The sequence below is a fragment of the Astyanax mexicanus genome, chromosome 4, assembly GCF_023375975.1.
Source record: "Astyanax mexicanus isolate ESR-SI-001 chromosome 4, AstMex3_surface, whole genome shotgun sequence".
NCBI classification, from domain to species: domain Eukaryota; kingdom Metazoa; phylum Chordata; class Actinopteri; order Characiformes; family Acestrorhamphidae; genus Astyanax; species Astyanax mexicanus.
In genome coordinates this window covers 39,563,039-39,585,219 of record NC_064411.1, presented here as the reverse complement: position 1 = coordinate 39,585,219, position 22,181 = coordinate 39,563,039, and positions in this window count along the sequence as shown.

The following is a 22,181-nucleotide window of genomic DNA, read 5'->3' as shown; positions in this document are numbered from 1 at the left end:
ACACACATGCTAAACTGAGGGAGGGAGCAGAGCCAGGTTGTGTAGATGAGCTAATAGGCATTGGGATGGCTTGGCTCGTCGGCCTGCTTATGCCGTTTGGCCCGTTTCTCACATTTTCATATAAATCACTATGCCAAGACCTCCAACCCCACCACCCGTGGTCTGATCAGATGACTCTTTAGGCCAGCAAGTCGAACAAAACAAAAGCTGGAAATGAAATCTGAACAAATCAGAACTGGACAAAATTTACAAGAAAAATAACTAACTATACTAGATTTCCATTATTTAAGCATTGTATGTTTTTTTCATCACTAAAACTAGAAAAAAAAACACATTTGATATGTGATTCTACAGCTCTGGAGAAAAAAGCAAGAGATCACTTCAGTTTCTGAATCAGTTTTTCTCATTTTGCTATTTATAGGTATATATTTGAGTAAAATGAACATTGAGCTTTCAGACATCAAATAATGCAAAGAAAACGAAAAGAAACGCAAAGAAAGTAAAAAAAAAAAAGTGGGAATCAATATTTGGTGGAATAACCCTGGTTTTTAATTACAGTTTTCATGCATCATGGCATATTGTCCTCCACCAGTCTTACACACTGCTTTTGGATAACTTTATGCCTTTACTCCTGGTGCAAAAATTCAAGCAGTTCAGCTTGGTTTGATGGATTGTGATCATCCTTCTTCCTCTTGATTATATTCTCATCATTTTTAAGTGGTTTTTATTTTTTTCCAGAGCTATATGTGTTATACCTATACTGTAGCTGCTGTACATGTATTATAAATGATTGTGCAGTGTAAAGCAACTATATTGTTTTCTGATTTACATTATTCTTATCTTTATTCTTATTTATCTGATGGAATTTGGCAGCATATCCTGTTTTTTTATTATTTATTTATTTATAGACACCATTCCAACTCCAATATCAACTGTTCAGTCTGAATATGTAATGAATAGGAAATGCACTTCTTACAGTCATGAGTGAAATTGTTGGCACCCCTGACTTATTTCTCCAAGTTAATGATTGCAATTGTTATACACATGTTCATGTCCTTTGTGTGTATTGGAACAAAATTTCAAAAAATACAAAATCTATATAATTTCACGCAAAACTCCAAAAATAGGCCAGTCAAAATTATTGGCACCCTCACTTATTTATTTTTTTTAATAATTTTATTTATAATTTTCCTCATTTTCTCCCCAATTTACACGGCAAATTACTCAACCCACTCATTAGGACTCCACCTATCACTAGTAATGCCCCAACACACCAGGAGGGTGAAGACTAGCACATGCTTCCTCTGATACATGTGAAGTCAGCCACCAGCTTCTTTTCGAGCTGCTGCTGATGCAGCATTACCGAGCAGCATCACAGCGCGCTCGGAGGAAAGTGCAGCGGCTCAGTTCCGATACATCAGCTCAGAGACGCCCTGTGCTGTGGACATCACTCTAGAAGTGATATGGGGAGAGAGCGCCATCTACCCACCCGGAGGGAGCAGGGCCAATTGTGCTCCCTCTGAGCGCCGGCAGCTTGATGGCAAAGCTGCATGAGAAGTTACAGTAATTTTTGAATGCACACCCTTTGGGAAAAAAAAAAATTTCAACACTTTCTAAACTTTCAACACTTTCTAAATGTGGCCATGACTGTATGCCACAGTGAAAAATACACAAAAGTACACAAGTAACACACAATCTACCACAGCAACAACCTGATAACCTGGGATACCATAGTAACTGCCTAATAGTAGGTAAGCACCTTGAAACCCTCTTGCAACACTACAACACCACCAAGCAATGCCATAGTAGTCACCAGGAATACCATAGCAAACCACACATAGCAACATGTGACGTGGGGAACATTTAGGCTGTGCAAAAATTCTATGTTTTCTTTGAGGTTAATTTTTAATACTTTAATTCTAAATGTGTGGATTAATTTACTGATTTACTGTACTTCTGCTGCCATGGTTCTCAGTGAGTGGTCTGCATGGGCTACATATACTGCCAGCTTTGCTGGGAAGAAACAAAAGTTTATATAGTATTTTTTATTTATACAGTAAATGTTAGGTCATATCTCAGTCAGTAAATATGTGAATAAAAGCAGATGTGTATAAACTAAATGACAAAGTGTACAGAGGTGAGATCAGGGTCAGATTGTGTAGAAATATGCTTTTATTTTGGTGCTCATTGAATCAGTGTTAAAGTCAGGCTACTGGAGCAAACTGCTGACTACAGAAATACTGAAACGTCCTCTCCTAGAAGATCTGGTCACCATGTGGGTTCATAGACTAGTCAGCTCTGCCAATATATTTACTGAGGTCATACTTTGAACACTGCTGTTGCTGGTCAACCAGAACCAGACCGACATAAATCAACATAAACCATTGAAGACCTGCATAGAATAAATACTGGTATATACATTTTTTTTTCTTTTTAGAATAATTCTTAGTAAAACTCATGGTAACACTTTCTATGTATCAGGTATCTATAAAGCATTATAAATGCATTCATAAAGCTTCATAAACCTTTCATAATGCTTTATAACACATGACGTAAGCCTTTCTAACTATACATAATTGTTTATAATCTCAAAAATAAAACGCTATAACACCACAATATAAAGTTGCATATCACAAAGCGATATAATGCATTATAAAATATTTGTATTTGCTGTTTTTAACATTATTGGTCAGACCTGTTTCATAAAGCTTAATAGACGTTGAGTTTATCAAGATCCACAGCAATGCCTTAACTCTAACTGCTACATATTATATGTTATATGAAAAAAAAAAATGTTCTGTAAATGCACATAACATCTAAAGAACACTTATAAGCACTTTTCACAGACTTTAGGTAAAGTGATGAGTTATTCCACATTACTAAGGGTAAATAACAAATTATAAAGCTTCATAAGCACTTTTCACAGACATTTTATTTTTTCAATTTGTTATATGGTATATGGTAATGTGGAATAACATCACTTTTTCACAAGTCTGTGAAAAGCACTTATAAGTGTTCATTAGATGTTATGTGCATTTACAAAACAATTTTCATTATAACATATAGCAGTTAGAGGGAAGGTGTTCAATTAAGCATTATAAAACAGGCCAATAATGTTAAGAACAGCAACTAACATATATATATATATTATAATGCATTATATCGCTTTGTGCTATAAAACTTTATAATGTGGTGTTATAACGTTTTATGTTTGAGATTATAAAAAATTATGTATAGTTAGAAATGCTTATGTCAAGTGTTATAAAGCATTATGAATGGTTTATGAAGCTTTATGAATACATTTATAATGCTTCATAGATACCTGATTCATAGAAAGTGCTACCAAACTCATCTTTAAATGTAGATAACTTTCAAGTAATAGAGAGGTATCAGGCTACAGTGAATTACAATGAATTCAAATATCAGATTAAAACATTAAACTTTATACAGATAAAAGTATCAATAAACGTCTATTTTCTGGTCTGTTTTCATACATAAGGCGCACCAGAGTATAAGAAGAATTATGCAACACTAGTAAGGAACAGGGGTGTTGCCATGTTTTTTTTTCTTCTAATTCAGCAGGTCTTGCCGCTGGGTGTTAGAAGCAGGCAACATACAGGCTTATAATACTCACCTCTAAGCAGCAAAAGAGTTAGTGCCTAGCACAGTTAGCTGCTAATGCTAACGCTGCTCCAGCAGTGTTAACCAGGGTTAGCAGCAGTGCTACATACAGGCTGATAATACTCACCTCTGTGTGGAGAAAGAGCTAGTGCTTAGTGGTTAGTGGTTAGTGGGTAATGGTAATGCTGCTACAGCAGTGCTAGCCAGAGCTAGCAGCAGACTAACAAGTCAAACACAAACAGAAAAAGATGGAAATGAAATCTGAACAAGAAAAAACAACTATCCATACTGGTTTTCCATTGTTTTAACAATATATGTTTTTTCTTATATCACTTAAGCTGCAAAAACAACACATTTGATATGTGATTATAATGTATATGTTATACCTATACTGTAGCTGCTGTATATATAGTAATGATTGCTCACTGTAAAGCAACTATATTTTTATCTGAAATACGTTATTCTAATCTTCATTCAAATTTTACTCCAATATATGATTAGCACAGTTAGTAGGTAATGCTAATGCTGCTCCAGCAGTGCTAGCCGATTTTGACTATTTTTGGGAAGATTAAAAGATTTTAGTTGCACATTATAGTGTGAAAAATCTACATCAGTACATCAGTATAGCCATATGCTAAAACGCAGATGGCCTAGAACCTTTTTTTCTTAACTCAGGGCATATTTAGGCTATTTTCAGCACCATTGGCGTACCTTTCAGTCTGATGAGAAACGTCATGGTCTGTGGTTTCGTCAGCACGTACGGGAACAGCGTCTCTATAGGCCGTTAAAGTGCTGTAAATGCGCCTGATGGTGGAATGTGTGATTCAGGAGTGGCCTGAGCACATGTTGGGAGAGATGTTGGGAAAGTCTGCATACCTTCATGGTGCGTTAGCTGAGCAGGGCTGGCAGAGGGAACCACAGTTAGTCAGCATCTCCCCGTGGCCACTGCCGCTGCCTACGTAGCGCTCAGGCTTTCTGGGAATCCTCTTGGTTCATCGTTCTGGAAAAAAGGGGGCTCTGGAACCCCCATTACGGACAGGCAAACAGCGAACACACAGACAGACAGACAGACAGATATATATTTTTTTATGAGGACAAAAACAGGATACAACATAATGTTATCTGACTTGGATCCAATTATATCACGGCAGATGTTATCCAGGAAAACGTCTCTACATAATATTACTGCAAGTTGTAATGGGTTCATATCATCAGCAAAACATTTTATCACAGAAAACAACACAACATTTTGCATTTTGTGTTTAATGTGATCCTATTTACATGTACATACTGTAAATCTATGTATTGTATTTCATCAGCTTACAGCAGTTAAGCCCTACACATTCATCCTCATAAGTAGAATTTAAAATATTTTTTTTCATCCAGACCATGAATGACCTGTAGGAATCCAATGAAACTTTAAATAGAGCAAAAAAATGTGTTTTACTGGTATTTACTGGCGAAAAAAAATGCTTGATTGGCTAAAAAGATGGAGAATGGCCGGAGACATTCTTGGGAAACCTTTGCTGTGCATGGATGAGCATTATCTTCTCACCTAATGGAGCTCTACCCAAAAGTTCCCTTTATAGCCCTATTCGGACAGGATTGGTTTCTCAGAGGGTTCTGGGGAAACTTTCTCTTTTATGGGGGGGTCCTCTGTGATTTTATTCCCGTCCAGAACGGCTGATGTTCCTGGTAAACCCTTGCTGTGTGTTGGTGAGCATTATCCTGCTGAAAAATGCCAGTAGGAAGCCCTGCCAAAAGAGGCAACACACGTGGCATATTTTGCTAGTGTCCTTTTTATCACTACTAGGGATGATTGTCTAATCACAGCATCAGTTGAGACAGTGTTTCACACTACATCAAAGACAGAATGAAATCTAAAGGAACCTGGCTTTGTCATTGAAGATGGTATGATTCCAGTCTGTGGCAGTCCAGCAATCCAACATGCAATACAACAGTGGCAACAGTGACTAGCTGATGGATGGATCACACTTTTTGGAAAGCTGAGTTCAATTCCTCTTAGCCACACGATCTGAAAAAAAAAAATCAAGAACAGATGAAAAAAACAAAGTCTTTGATCATCTATCAGTCTGGAAAAGGTTACAAAGTACTTTTTAAAGCTTTGGGACTTCAGCAGGCCACAGGTGCAAATACTTTTCACTCCACTGTATAATAAGGTTCTATGGCAATGAAAGATTTTCCTTTAACTGGATATCCAGCCCAAGAATCACTACGGAACCAAGCTTCTTTTTTTTGACAAAACCAAAGTACAACTTTGAAGGTGGTCCACCAAACTTGGGACAGACCTAAAAACTCCAGGACCCCAACTGAGTGAAAAATAGAGCTTCTGAAAAGGCAACCGCCAGACCCACCACAGAAAGTTTTGGCGCCCTCTATAGGACAAAAGTGAAGATCTTGGTATTTTCCTCACATCCCTCAGCCAGGCGGAGTCTGTTACAGTCTGATCCAAGGCAGAAACTGTATGCGTGGGGTAGAGAGTTCACTTTGGGTTTCCCTTAAGCTAAAACCAAGCTGAGACGGACAAAGTTACACAGTGTGCTCAACTCCAAACCGCCTTCAGGCTTCCTTACAGTGCGTATAATATCACTGACCTGAACGGAGAGGTCTGCGCGTGGAGCCAGCAGCATTTCTGGTCCAGCAGTTTTATAATGTGGATTTAGAACGGCACTCTCTAACATCCTGGGGAACGTGTATGATATGAAATACTGTATGCCCTTATTGTGACTTTATTTAATCAGAACTTTCTTTAGTAATGTAGTTTGTCTTGTGATATGAAAAAATAATTACCTTCATGTATACCAACCAAAATTTATGATTCAGGATTTTTTTAAACACTTCAAGCTGCAATAAGAACATACTTGAGCTAGAAAATGAAGATTGTATAAATCTATTCGTTACAATATTGCTCTGAAATGGTATGTCGCAGTTGCTGTGATAAACCCTGCTTGTTACCACTTATTTCCAGTCTGTTTTTCAGATGGTCTAAGCTGCTTCTTGATGGTCCAACTGGTGGGAATGATCTTGAGTGGTCAATGAATCATTGATTGAATGAAGTTACACTTATAGCACCTTTCTGGACACCCAATGACACTTTACAACCACATTTTACACATAACAATTTGCAATTAGCACTCCACACAAGCTGTAACCAATAGTACACTGCGTACTCTCAACCGGAAACAACCGTCTACCTGGAGGACTGCGTCGGGTGATGAAGAGTTGACCCGGCAAAGAGTGCCAATCCATATCAATTCCAATCACTCTTTTGTTGGAGTAACTTTCTCTACTGTAAAGGGATGGCTTTCTACTAGATTTTGGATAATTGCACTGAGAATCCCAACTCATACCATAAGTATTACATGGAGCACCATCATTCCTGAGACCAAAGGGTCACTACTCCACAGCTTAATGCCCCTCTAGCCAGATTAAAACCACTAACCTTGGTGGTAATTGCTTAAATTGTAAAGCCTCCCCAGTTAAAGCTAAGTCAGCTCCGGCAATCAAAATCCAATCCAACCCTAACCTCTAGGGGGCGCAAACTGAAACCAAGAGTAGATCCTAAAACGTCAGGGTTTCCGATGCTGCGGGTCTACATCTTCACTGGTTCTTCAGGTCCGCAGATTTTGGTTGCTATTGAGGTCACGTCTAGATTCTTCCCTCACTTCCCAGAAACCACCAACCCTTTGAGACACCAGAGCTTCTAGCCGGCGAACCCAGGGGCTGCTGGCTGTTGGTGGCGTGGTTCTGGAAGTGAAGGGTTCGATGGAAAAGGGCCTATGAAAGCCATTCCGTCTCATCATGGAGGCTGGCGGAGTGTCAGGGACATCTCGTATTCGGGGGCAGACTGGTACGGCTGCGGTGGCGAACTGTCGAGACGGTTATGAAACGCTCTTCGGAGAGTGGCTTATTACAACACTCCGGCGCTCTCGCCAGGTTCTGGCTCCCTCTTTTTTTGAGAGAGAGAGAGAGAGTAATAGTAAGAGAGAGAGAGGGAATTCCTCCCATTGAGCACGAGCTCAAAAGGAAAGCCTACACTCGGGTCTTTAGCTACAGTTCATAACCTACTTTCCTCACTTTAAAGAACCCATTTATCATGATACACAGAGATTTCCAGCTTAATTCTCTTAGTTTCATGTAGTTTGTTGATGATAATGTAGTTCATATAGCACATATAGTACATACATACAGTCCAGTCGAATATAATGATCAAGTCTTTGTTTATACACTCACTACCCATCTTATCAGCTCCTCTGACTGTATAGGAGTCATTTGTAGTTCTACAGAAAAATAGTTCTGTAGTTCTGTGATTCATCTGTTTGCTCCTTTTACTGTGTTCTCCAATGGTCAGGACCCAAAATGACCCAACTCTGAGCAGGTATTATTTGGGTGGTGGTGTGTTAGTGTGTGCTGGACTGGTACTAGTGGATCAGACACAGCAGTGCTGCTGGAGTTTTTAAACACTGTGTTCACTCACTGTCCACTCTATTATGCATTCCTACCTGGCTGCTCCACCCTGGTGATGTAAAGTCAGTGTTTATAAACTCTAGCAGCACTGCTGCATCCGAGCCACCAACACCACTCATACAGTACTCATGTATCCTAACACACAACCACCATGTCATTGTCAGTGCAGTGCTGAGAATGAACAGCTGAATAGCTGTACCTTCAGCTTGAACTTTCTAGCTTGGAATCTGTAGGGGGTGTAGCCTATTTCTTTTGGGGATTTGTTTATGTTTTTGATTGGGGAGGTAGTGTAGGTTTATTACATCTTCTTTTCCTTTCTTTTCTTTTCTTTTCTTTTCTTTTCTTTTCTTTATGGTTAAGTAAGTTAGTTAATGTTTTGTTGTTGTATTATGTTGGGCTGAGATCATCCCTAAAATTTAGATTGTCTGTAGCCAATAGTACACAGCGTATTCTTAACCGGAAACAACCGTCTTACCTGGAAGATTCTCTAACAAGTCGGACTCATTTAATGGACTGGGCTGTGTCTATGTACTATATGAACTGGGAAATGCCCAGCATCATTGATGAACTACATTAAACAGTTTGTTCTCATTGTAGATGCTTCCCTTGGGGTCCATTCTGAGGAAATATTATCTCTTTAAATATGTATACAGATGATCCCCAAATCTATTTGCCTTTAAGAAGAGGAGATACAAAGTCTTTTAAGAAATGAGCTTGATGGCATAAAAAAGAAAAACATTTTTGGACCCCCTATAAGGACACAATATGCTTTTGGACAGTTGGGCCCTTGTTTGGTGTTGGTCAGGCCTCCATCTCACGACTACAGCTGCTTGTCACAGATATTTCCTATATTGGCTTCTCTTCACTGGTTTCCTGTACATTTTAGGATTCATTTTAAGATCTTGATTTGAATGGTTTAGCCCCAACTTATCGGTCAAGGTCACTCAGATCTGCTGAGATCAGGTTTTTCTGGTGGTACCTAAATCTTACCTGTTTTATTTATTTTTTTATTCTTGGGCTTTTTATTTAAATTGGGAGTTGATATTGTTTCTTGTTGGTTTTTATTTATGTTTTGTCTTGTCTTGCACTCATTGCATTCATTAAGCTCTTGATCAATATTCGCTCTTTTAAAATGTGCTTTATAGAAACAATTGACACATTTTCTTTATATGCAACATACACTGTATTACCATAAGTATCTGTTCACCTGCATTGTCTTTGGTGAAACCCATTCCATTGAGCCTCAAGAACTACTTTTCTTGAGCTAAAATCTAAAGCCACATGACATTTTCCATTGACAAATTGACGTTGAATATAATGATTAAGAGATGTCCCTCTAAAATTTTGCCCATATACTGTATAAAAACACTGAACACTGGTGACAGATATGCATATGTGTCTTTAAAAGTCCTGGCAGGAAGTCCTTAAAAATGGCAGGCCCTGTTTTGAGACTCCAAAGCAAGTCTTTGAGCAGCGTCTGCTGAGCATTATATGCATGCCGCAGACAAAAATCAGAGACAGGGGCTGTTCTAGATAACCCAAATAACCTGAAGCATCCAGCCGTGACCTCAGTGACTCCCCGGCCTGATAACAATGCCTTCGTGTGAAGAAGGACAAAAAAAGTGGATGAGCGGAAACGTCACGATAAAGCCTCAAGATGTGTTTTATACGGTTGGACACAAGCGTATCACCTTACAGCTCCTCCAGTGCCAAGAGGGCTCGCAAATTTTTAATCGCAGGAACGAGTGCGACAGCATGGCGTCCTGGCAGAGCGGGGACGTGTGAAGCCATCAAAGAGCCGATCGATTTGTAGGGGGACGGAAAAGCGACGGGCTCTGGCCTGGTGGCGGTTAAACAGGACGTATCCGGAATTCCATCAGTCAGGTCAGAGCAGGGCCTGATATAACTTACTCCAGCCCGGTGGGAGACGAGGAGGAGGGGGTGGGGGTGGGGAGAAAGCAGGGCAACCACAGCGTCCATATGCCTGCCATATGAGCTCAGCGAGGGGTACGTCAGAGCCAGACAGCCTCAAAAGGACCCACTCTGGATCCTCACAGTGACGCGTGCATCATGCATAGGTGGAGGAGGAGGAGGAGGAGTAGAAGGCACCTGCAAAAAGAGCAGAGATCATTTTAGGACAGGGAAAATCGTTTTAGAGATTCAGAGACGTGTAGCTACAGTTTGCATACACTCAATATAGATAGAAATGTCAAAAAAGTCACATTCACAAGGAAAATTCAAGCCATGGGGCCCTATTTTAGCGATCTGTAGTGCACGGTTTAATTGTGCATCTTACAGCTGGATTAAGGGCGCGTCAATATGTCTTTGGGATCGTGAAGGCACCAAAAAATGTCTCGAAGTTAGCAAAAGGTATGTACTAATTCTCTTAATGAATCATGGGTATGTTTTGGGCGTAACGTGCAATCGACCAATCAGTGAGCCAGTCATCATTCCCTTTAATATCCAGGTGTGCTCTGACTTTGGCGCATTGGCATCTTAACAGTGCAGCCATTTAAGGGAAAACAGCAATGTTATTTTATCATTTATTCTGTTAGTTGTTGATGTAAAAGCTGTGTATATATTTGTGTATATGTATTTATATGTGTAACAAGCGAGGGTGTGTACGTAGTATACACAGCACTACTGCATGGCTGACTGTGTTTTTAGAACCATAGGAACTTACATTGTACATTTGTAACAGTTTTATAACAATTTATCCAATGACAACACTACGGTTTCAAATCCCACAACATCTCCGAACCCCTAAAGGAAGTGTTTACCCCGATACCAAATGCCATTTTCCAGCAGGACTTGGCACACTGCCCACACTGCCAAAAGTACCAATTGGTCTTATCTAATATTCTAATATTATATAGAAACTGATGTTTCAGTTTTCATTGGCTGTAAGGCATAATCATCAAAAATAAAATAAATAAAATAGATAATTCTGTGTTTAATAAATCTATATAATACATGAGTTTCACATTTTCCACTGAATTACTGAAATAAAGTAACTGTTATAATGATATTCTATTTTTTTGAGATGAGCCTATATATTTGGACTATAAAGTGTACATATTTCTTATACTTGTGTCTTATAAAATGTGTATGCTAAGATGTGTATTAAAAATAGTCAAGAATATTAGTTCCTGCTTAAGAACTAATATTAGTATTAGTAATCATACATGCATTTACTGCCATCTTGTGGTCAAAGGAAGGTCATTACACACTCAGCTCTTCAGTACAATAACATATTCAATTATAACTTTAGGATTATGTCTATTACAATATACATGTCTACTATAGCCACCTCATCTCATTCAGGTTCTTTCTCTCTTTAAAATAACTTATTGTTTTAATCCACAGAACCATATATATATATATATATATATATATATATATATATATATATATATATATATATATATATATATATTAGTAAATCCTTAATATCCATATAAATATATTAAATTATAGGATTCAGGATCCTAATATCTTCATTGATGTTTTCATTTTGATTGGTCTACAAAGTCACATTTTTTTACTTGGGATTTACATTGATAAGCAAGTTTTCTAGATATGCAGCTTTGGAAAAAATTAAGAGACCACTTCAGTTTCTGAATCAGTTTCTCTGATTTTGCTATTTATAGGTATATGTTTGGGTAAAATGAACATTGCATGGTTGTTTTATTCCATAAACTACGGACAACATTTCTCCTAAATTCTAAATAAAAACATGGTCATTAAGAGCATTTATTTGCAGAAAATGAGAAATGGCTGATGATACTGCTCGGCAACGGCAGTTGAAAAAAAAAAAAGAGGCGGTGACTGACTACAGATGCATCGAAGGAGGCATATGCTAGTCTTCTCCCTCCTGGTGTTGGAGCATCAATAGTGATAGGGGGAGTCCTAATGAGTGGGTTGGGTAATAGGCAGTGTAAATTGTAATGAAAATTAGAAATAAATTTGGTACCACTTTAAAATAAGACTTCCTTTATAAAGGGTTTATAAATGGTTTACAGTTAATTTATTAATGGTAAACAATTAGGTTGTAAATGTCTTAAAAATCATTAATAATCAGTTATAATATAATAGTCACATACGTAGAAAGGGCAACAATGATCTGTTGTTTTACCAAATAGTGAACCCACAGCCATCTATATTGTTGCCCTTTCTAAGTATGTGTTATAACTGATTATTAACCTAATTATTAATTATTAGTAAATCAATTGTAAACCATTTATAAATTCTTTATAAAGGTAGTCTTATTTTAAAGTGGATGGAGCCGAGCAGCTCCATCCAAGGCTTTAATCACCAATGACTTTTGGCAATATAGTCTACAGTGTGTTGCAAACTGAGAAATTAATTAAGTTATTATTCTAATATATGTTGCCATATGTTAGATTTCTTCACATGATAAACTCTATAAACTTGCTGCTGCTTTGACCTTGAGTGCCCTCTAGTGGACCTTTACTGTAGTAGACAGTACAGCAGTGGACAACAGACCCTTCAGATACAAGGTTTTATTTCAGACTCGAATTTAAACTGTTTTAATGCTTTTTATGTGTAAAATATTGTGACTTTAAGACCAGGATTAAATCCCAAGCTCTTTTCTTTCTCTGTCTCTGTCTCATTTCCTCCCTCTGTTTAGAGGCTGTGTGTGTGTGTGTGTGTGTATCCAGAGTGGACACTCGTGTAGTATCTGTTCTTCAGGAAGTTGTGTGTGTGTGTGTGTGTATGTGTGTGTGGTTGGTTTTCTGCTTGTATATGAGCCCTTATGTCCTTGTGTATCTATTGTTTATGTGTGTAATCTGTCCGGACGACCCAAAAATAGTTTTAAACAAGTGTTTATAAACAGTTTGGTCTAGTCAGGGCTTAGGAGGACACCCAGTGACCACAGACTCCGACAGAAGCAGAACGATCCAGTGAGGGAGCTCTGATGAGTGTGTGGGTGTGTATACTGTAGTCTTAACAGGAGCACAAAAGCTGCACTGCTAGTGTTGCTGCTCTAGGACTTTATGTGGATGGTCTTTTATAGACGTCTAATAGATGCTCTATCAATGTTCACCCAACATTTGACTGCATGTGTATTAAATTAATTATTAAACTGAACTCTAATGTGAAAGTAAATGATTCTCTATGGAATGTAACTCTACATCCAGCTCAAATTCAAAAGTCACACTATCTCTTAACATTCTTAACATTTGTAAGGTTAAGCTTAAGTTTTAGGTTCTGGTTTTAATCAGGGTTCGTTTTCAGGATTGATTCGTAATTAAGTTTAAGTTTTTAGGCTTAGGATCAGCATCTATATGGAATCACTTACATTCAACTTAGTGTTACAAAGAGGTGGAAAGAAATGAATTACATTTACTTAAATTACTGTAATTGAGTAGATTTTATGAGTTATTTGTAATTTTTTAAGTAGTTTTTAAAATATGTAGTTTTACTTTTACTCAAGTACATTTTGACACAAGTAATTTACTTCACTACTCTGGAAAACTCCTCATTACTGAGTAAATAATTAAATGCTGGGGAAAAAAACAAATTATCTGAATAAAAAAAAAAATTGAGTTTTGTTCTCCATGGCAGCGCAGCTGAACTTTTCCCAGCAGTGTTTATTACGGTTAGCGGGAGAGACGCTGTGTGAATCAGCTGTGCTCAGGGGAACCGGTGTTCTGTCGAGTTATGCTGCTCATCGATATGTGCTTCTTTACGGCACTGCGCATGCGCAGACCAACAGTTTTTTTGTATGATTTCATGTTTTTCATGATAATTCCTTAAGTTTTTATTGGAAACATTAAGCAGTCTGCTTAAATGTAAAACAAAAAACATGTAAATAGCAGTTAAAGCATAGCAATGGCAAGTTAAAAAATAACAATGAACTGTACAACGATAAAAATACAGTTTATAGTCGCCTATATTACCATAACTTTTTAACAGTAAAGAAAAAAATGGATCACAGAAACCTATGCCACTTGTTTTTGAAAATGTTTTATGAAGTGGTCTGAACAAATACTGCCTGAAAGGTACAACTATTGGAAATTAAGGAGTTCCACAGGGTTCTATTGTGGAGCCTGATTTTAAAATTCTGTAGTTAAAAAGTAAAATAAATACAGGTTCTAAATGAGTTAAGCATTAAACACAAGCGAATATAAAGTTATAAAAATGAAATATATAAATAAAACCTGTAGAGACTGAACTGCTGCATCCAATGCTTTAAGTAATGTGGAGTATCTATCTATCTATCTATCTATCTATCTATCTATCTATCTATCTATCTATCTATCTATCCATCTATGTAACTAACCAACTAACCAACCAATGTAGGGTTAGGAGTCTAGCCCAAGGACTCTTATTGGTGTAGCACAGCACAGTCACCCAGACCTGGAATTGAACCGCAGTCTCCCACATTGTAGCTCACTATCAGGCAGTGGTGTTATCCACTGAACCACAGCAACCACCAACCACCAAAACAGTCTAAGATCAATCTAGGAAACCCACCACCATGTTTTTTTTTCCCTGATGATAATAATAATATGTTTTATATGTTTCCAGAGCGTTTTTGAACTAAGGTCTTGTGAATCTGAACACGCTCTCAGATCTGAAGCTTCAGAGAGGATCCCGGCTCTGCAGCAGGGCTGGTGAGGAGGAGACGGGTGTATCTGACTGATGACTCCAGCAGGGCCCACACTGCTCCTTCTGAAGCAACACTAACTGGTAATGAGCGGACGTGTCCATCACGGCCGTGTCTTCTACATGACTAATAAACATGCAGCCCGCGGGGGGCTATTAATAGGGCAGAAATGAGGGCATTCAGGCCCGGCCTGTCTTTATCGTCCCCTCCCTCTAAGCCTGGCTGTCACTCTCTCACAGCCCGGTGTCTCACACACACACACACACACACACACACTCACGGCGCATGCACACACATACACACACACACACACACACACACACTCACGGCGCATGCACACACACACACACACACACACTTATATGTATGCATTCGCACATGTTTGCTTCCCTATAGGTCCCACTCACTGACTCAGATTTACTCTCCAGTATCGCCACCTAGTGGAGAACTATGGAGTTGTACTGAGTTGTGCCCTCTCTCTCTCTCTCTCTCGCTTTTTTTCTTTTTAAATATTTACTCTCTTTCTCTTCTTCATTACAGTTTTCTTCTGTTATTTTCTCTTCCGCACTCATACACCTTCTCTATCACTCTATTATTCACTCTCTTTGACTCTCTTTCACCTTATATCTCCCTCACTTACTTTGTCTTTCTCTCTTTCACATAGTTTTTTTTCTCTCTCTTTATATTTCTCTTACTTTATATATACATATATATTTCACACTCTTTCTCACACAAACTTCTCTCTCTGTCTCTTCAATTCTCTCTCTCTCTTTTTCTCAATCTCTCTGTTCTCTCATTTTGTCTCTCTCACACTTTACATCTCTTTTTTGCTTTATTTTTAATGCACATTCTCTCTTTCTTTGTTTCGCACTCTATCGCTGTCTCTCACAAATGTACTCTTTTTCATTCTACCACTTTCTCTCTATCACATTATCAATCTCTCTATTTCTTCCACACCTTTTTCTATCTATCTTTCTCTCACATTTCTTTCATTTCCTTTCTTTCTCTCTCTCTCTCTCTCTCTATTTTCTGATATTTACATTTTTTCTCTCTTTCTATTTCTTTTACAAATCTTTTGCACTCCCTTACTTTCTCTATGTAATTATCTTACACACTATGTATCTTTCTCTTTTTTTTCTTTGTGTCTATTCATTTCTCTCACACATTGTTTTTTTATTTAGTTCTATATCAACTTCTCCATCTCTCTCAAGTTTTGATCAATTTATTATTTTTATTTTATTTAAAAATATATATTTTTCTCTCACTTATTTTATCACTCTTCATATATAGTTCTCTCTCACGCTCTCACTTTTTTATCTCTTGCTTGATCTCTCTCTTCTATCTCTCTATTTTGAATCTATTACGCTCACTTTCCTTTTCACCTTCTTTCTTTCTCTCTCCTATTTTTTACCTCACTTTATTTCTTCTTTCTGGTCCCTTTCTTACTTTTTATCCCACTTTGTTCTCTCTCTGTCTCTCTCTCTCTCTCTCTCTCTCTCTCTCTCACATTTACTTTACATTACTTCATCTGTTTGATCTGTTTTTTTCTTTCTCTGTAAATCTTAACATCCCTTTTGCATCCCATGTATAATCTCTTACTTTTTGTTTATTTTTCTCTCTTTTACTTCTCATACAGGTAAATAGATTAAATTAGATTAAATTAAATTGAGTACAAGTACAAATACACACTTTTTTTATAGAAACTCTCCCTGCTTATGTTTATATGTAACAATAAAGCAGCATTATATAGGAATTGACACTTATTGCTCCTGGGCTCCTCCTACAGTCAGGAAGTGTGTATTCTGCTTTAAGCCAAACTAAAGAATAACAAACTTTACACATGCATTTACGGACAACTTGATTAACACAGAACCAAGAAGCATGTGGGCTAGTAGAGAAATATTGTAAATATTGGACTATTAGAGTAGTGTAATAATAATAATAATAATAATAATAATAATAATAATAATACTGGATTTACACAAATATGGCAATTTTGACAAGCCTTAACCTGCCCGCTTCACCAGAGTAATAAGGTGCAGATGTCAGTGTGCTGAGCCAAGATGAACAATAATGATGCTGCTATTCTCCCTGAAAACAGCCAGCAAAGCATTACAATTATTGTGAAGTCAATACTTTAAAAGTAAATAGTAAATATACTACATAATGCTGCTTTAAGCACCCAAGCACAGTGAAAAAAACACACTCTCTGCTATTCTGAAGGGAATGCTGTATTATAGAATTTTCTATCTTGGCTCATTTAATTTTCCTGCTGAAGTCTAATACATTGAGCTAAGAGTCTGTATGTGTGTATGTGTGTGTGTGTGTGTGTGTGTGTGTGTGTGTGTGTGTGTGTGTGTGTGTGTGTGGCTGTAAACGCTTAATAATGCATTGTGGGCAGCGAATGGAGCTCAGCGCAGTTATGAAAGCTTGTGAGCGGGGTAATTGTGGGCAGGGCGACATCAAAAAGACGTCTGCTTCCATGTGTTTCCGTTTCCATTTTACGACCATCGCACGGAGCGCGAGACCCCACGGAGTGATCCCACCCTCTGCTACCCCAATACCTTGTGTGTGTGTGTGTGCTTTTTCTTCGTGTGAGATTTGGTTTAAGAGGAAATAAAGTGGTGTGAAACACATTTGGAAGGCTGAGGTCTGCTGCTTGTCAGGCTGTGTATGATGTGCTCTCTGACAGCCTTTGAGGCTATTAGCTCAGAAACGACCACCACCAGAAACAGCAGTAAAACCACCAGTGTTAAATGATCTCCAGTAGAGTCCATTCTTTCCAGCTGTGTCCAGAGCAGCTCTTCTGGAGGAGTTCATTTGCTTACCTGGCCTCGTTTCAAAATGTTTTTTTAATTTTTTTATTGGAATTCTTTTTAAAAAATGTTCCCTTTATATAACTGTACATGGGAAGTAATTAATACTAGCCCTGGGTACAACTAATTACAGATCTTTTATTATGAATGTGGGTGTTAAGGAGATTTATCTAATGGAAAAGATAACATTCTCAGTGAATATAAGAATGGATTTATAAAAAAAAAACACTGGAATAAATGGACAAAGTATATATTAGAAATAAGACCAGATGACTTGTTAGAAATATACATAGAAGGAAACACTTGAGCTGTAATTTAAGCTAATGATGTAATCCTGATAAGGACTGGATATGTTATTTATATATTATCTTATGTATAAATGTATTATTTATATTCATTTTCTTTTTTTGATTGCTGCTCTGGACTTTCTGATGTGCAAATGTATTCCATGGATGTATATAGTTTTGTTATGGATGCTCAATCATTTTAGGCAATGTTAAAACTCTTAATAAGGAACTCTGAATGTTTTTCTGTAATGCCTTTCTAAACAGAAAATAAAAATAAATAAATGTGGGTGTTAGATGTTTTACAGAAAAAAAGAATATTGTTATTTAAAATTGACCATGTTGAGATTAACATAGAAGCCTTCAGTTTTTCCTCAACTTTTAACCAGTGTAGACAAAAGTGCCTAGCTGCTCTGATCTGTACCAGCTGAAGTTTAGCTATACATTTTTTTTTTTGAAGCACTTGACCATACAATGTTTTAATAATCCATCTGACCCTGAACCAAGGCGCCAACAAATCTCTTTATCAGTTCCTGTGTGAGGAATGGGCTACACTTTCTAACTAACTCAAGTACAGAACTAATTTTATTTACTATATTATCTATTTATTAGTGCAGGACAGTCAGCTGTCTAAAATACACCCAGTAACTTTGTTTCCTTTACCTGTTCAAAAAGCTTTTTATTAATGGAATGCTGAAGCACTGGGTCATGCTTTAAGGATCGCTTGGAACCGTAAAAATATAAATATGAAGGACAAATTTATTTTGTTTTACCCAACCCTCAATTTCTTGTAGCACACTGTTTAATGTCTCTTTTAGACTTGCTGGTGTTTTTGCAGATGCATACACTGTTGTGTCATCTGAATAGATAGCTACTTTTGCATCATTTACACTTATAGGAAGGTCATTGGTGAAGATAGAAAACATTAATGGCCCCAAACAACTTCCTTGCGGCACCTTTTACATTAACTGAAAAAAAAACCTTCCGAAACCTACAGGTGTTGGACAATAAAACTAAAACACCTGTCATTTTAGTGTGGGAGGTTTCATGGCTAAACTGGAGAAGCCTGGTGGCCAGTCTTCATTAATTGCACATTGCACCAGTAAGAGCGTGAAGAGTGTGAAGGTTCAATTAGCAGGGTAAGAGCACAGTTTTGATCAAAAAATTGCAATACACACAACATCATGGGTGACAAACCAGAGTTCAGAAGAGGACAAATTGTTGGTGCACGTCTTGCTGGCGCACCTGTGACCAAGACAGCAAGTCTTTGTGATGTATCAAGAGCCACGATATCCAGGGTAATGCAGCATACCACCAAAAAGAATGAACCACATCCAACAGGATTAACTGTGGACGCTGTAAGAGGAAGCTGTCTGAAAGGGATGTTCGGGTGCTAACCCGGATTGGATTGTATCCAAAAAAACATAAAACCACGGCTGCTCAAATCAAGGAAGAATTCAATGTGCACCTCAACTCTACTGTTTCCACCAGAACTGTCCATCAGGACAATCAATTATTGTGGTCTAAAATGTAAAGGTGTTTCAGTTTCATTGACCAACCCCTGTATATGTCAAATAGCTCTTTATCCAGTTAATCACTGAGGGTTTAAAATAATCTATTTCTCGTATGTAAAAATTTGATGTACAAGTTTACCTACCCACATCAGGCAGAATTCACATCCCCATTAAATGCAGGAGACCCCACATGCCAACATGGCCAAAATCATGTAATTGCATGTGTTTTCTGATGCTGTATGACATGCGATTATCTATAAACATGGATTAAAATGCATTTGCAAGCCTGGAACATGCCAGCATCAGCATATGCACCAATAACTGTGCTAATAATCTTCCTGCATTTTTCACATTACTCGCACGAGGCATACTGAAGAATAAACGTTCAATCAGCGCACCAACCTTTTTGTATGATATGAAGGCCAGAGGCCGTCCCGCCGCCTCTGCAAACATTTCACAAGCCTGAACACAACCACAACCCCCCTTACATCCCTTCCCCCGCCAACCCCCTGCCCGCCCCAACCCTTCTCAGGCTCAGAAGGTCAAAAAGAAATCATACATGAATATAATCAGCAGTGTTAAAGTTCTAATTGTAAATTGTGGTCTGGAGGGTGCCATTTATCTTATTTATTTTCAGCACAAAACACATTTATATGTAAATTATATCTAAATAATTATGCCAGCAAATTAATTAGCTCCCTTTGTAATACTAGCTGGATTTAGGGCTTGTAGGAGCGAAATAAAAAAAATAAAAAAAAGCAAAAAGGGGCACAACAAAAAAAAAACACATTACCCTCGTTTTCCCAATCACGCAGAGGGGAAATGTCAAGTTTGCCTGAATTTTGATGGGATTGTGCTTTGCTTCATTAAAGGTGAAGAGTGACACAGGCCAAGTTCATCTCATTTTCATACACACGCGAGCGGCGGCGGCGGCGTGCAGCCGGGGTGATATAAATATTTCTGCTCAAGGCCACCAACAGGCATACACACACACACACCTTTTATTCCTTTCTCCTCTGCCTCACACCTTACCTATCATTTCACACGACGCCCACTGCGTCTTAGCACAATTGGCTAATTAAAGTAAATGAAAAAAGTTCCCTATTTTGAGGGCAGGAAGCATATTTTGATTGCTTTCTTTGTTTTTCTTTTTTATTTGTTTGTCATTCACGCAAGTTCACAAACATGGGTTTAGGTATGAATGTTAATTTCATATGTTAGAAACTATATAGCATAGGTCGGCAATAGGCGGCCCGCGGGCCAGATGCGGCCCGCAAGCAAGAAACATCTGGCCCGGGAGGTTGAACTATAATGAAAAAAAAAAAATCGGACAGTCCGTCTCAAAAATGCTCTTTATTTAGAAACTTAATTTTCCAAAACAGAAAAATTTATTAAAGATTTTTTGACACGGGCTGTTAGATAACTGCTAGCTTCTTTATTCTGTTATTTTTTTTTATTCGTTTGTTTTTTTATATTTAACAAACAGGTATATCATTAATAGCGCCCCCAATGGTCAGTCCACAGATTTCACCCACATCAGCCCACTTGAATGTCAGCCCCCGCCAAGTGCTTGTGGCCTGCCATGTAATGGCTTGGAATAAATCTGGCCCGCGGCCAAACTTAATTGCCGACCCCTGCTATATAGTGTCAAATACTAAACGGACAAAAGTACTAGGACACCTGCATTTGCACTGTTTCTTCTATAATTAAATAAGGTACACTGTAAACCTGGATACGTTGAATTTACTTAAATAATTTGAGATAATTTGTTTTTTTGGTACCACTTTAAAATAAGACTACCTTTATAAAGGGTTTATAAATGGTTTACTATGAGTTTATTAATGGTTACTAATTAGGTTGTAAATGCATTAATAATCAGTTATAACACATACATAGAAAGGGCAACAATGACCTGTTGTTTGCCAAATAGTGAACCCACAGCCATCTATATTGTTGCCCTTTTTACGTATGAGTTATAACTGATTATTTATGATTTTAAGGCATTTACAACCTAATTAGTAACCATTAATAAACTAATTGTAAACCATTTATAAACCCTTTATAAAGGTAGTCTTATTTTAAAGTGGTACCGTTTTTTTTTCTCAATATTTACTAAAAACTTGAGTTCATTAGACTTAAACCTCTTAGTTATTATGCCTAAATTGTAAGTTTATTTAATTTATGTTTTTTTTTTTGCCATTTTAGTTCCCTATACTAGCACAATAAGTCAACACTGAATATGTTGTATTCAGAATTCTTTTTGATTCCAGCAAATCTTCTATCATTTAAATAAGCCTTTCAGACCTGAATTATGTTCCAGTGAGGGTAAAATATAAAAACATAAGAATGCTTTTTTTCTGTGATGAACACTAAACAGGACTGTAATATTATAACATAAACTCTATGTCTAAATTGATATACAAATAACTGAAATATCAGTAACACTTTACATTAAGTTTTGACTAACTAACATGAATTAATGCATTAGTTACCATGAATAAGACATGAGGTGATACATTAACAATGCCTAGGGTTTTAAAATAAACACGGAACAACAGCATTACAGTAGCTTATTTGTCCTTTCTATTTAAAATCAACAAGGTGCTACTACTCACATTTGCAGTGTAAAAAAAATGAAACAGATGACGTCAAATCATACAATGTATCATAAAAACGCAACACTTATTCTTGCCCTGTCAAAAAAGGGAATATTAAATAAAGTAAAGTGCAGTATAAAGTAAAGTAATTTATAGATTTACAGATTTAAAAGATGGTGCCTTTTTAAGTTTCTTTTTCTTCATTTTGCGTTCACCCACCATATTCA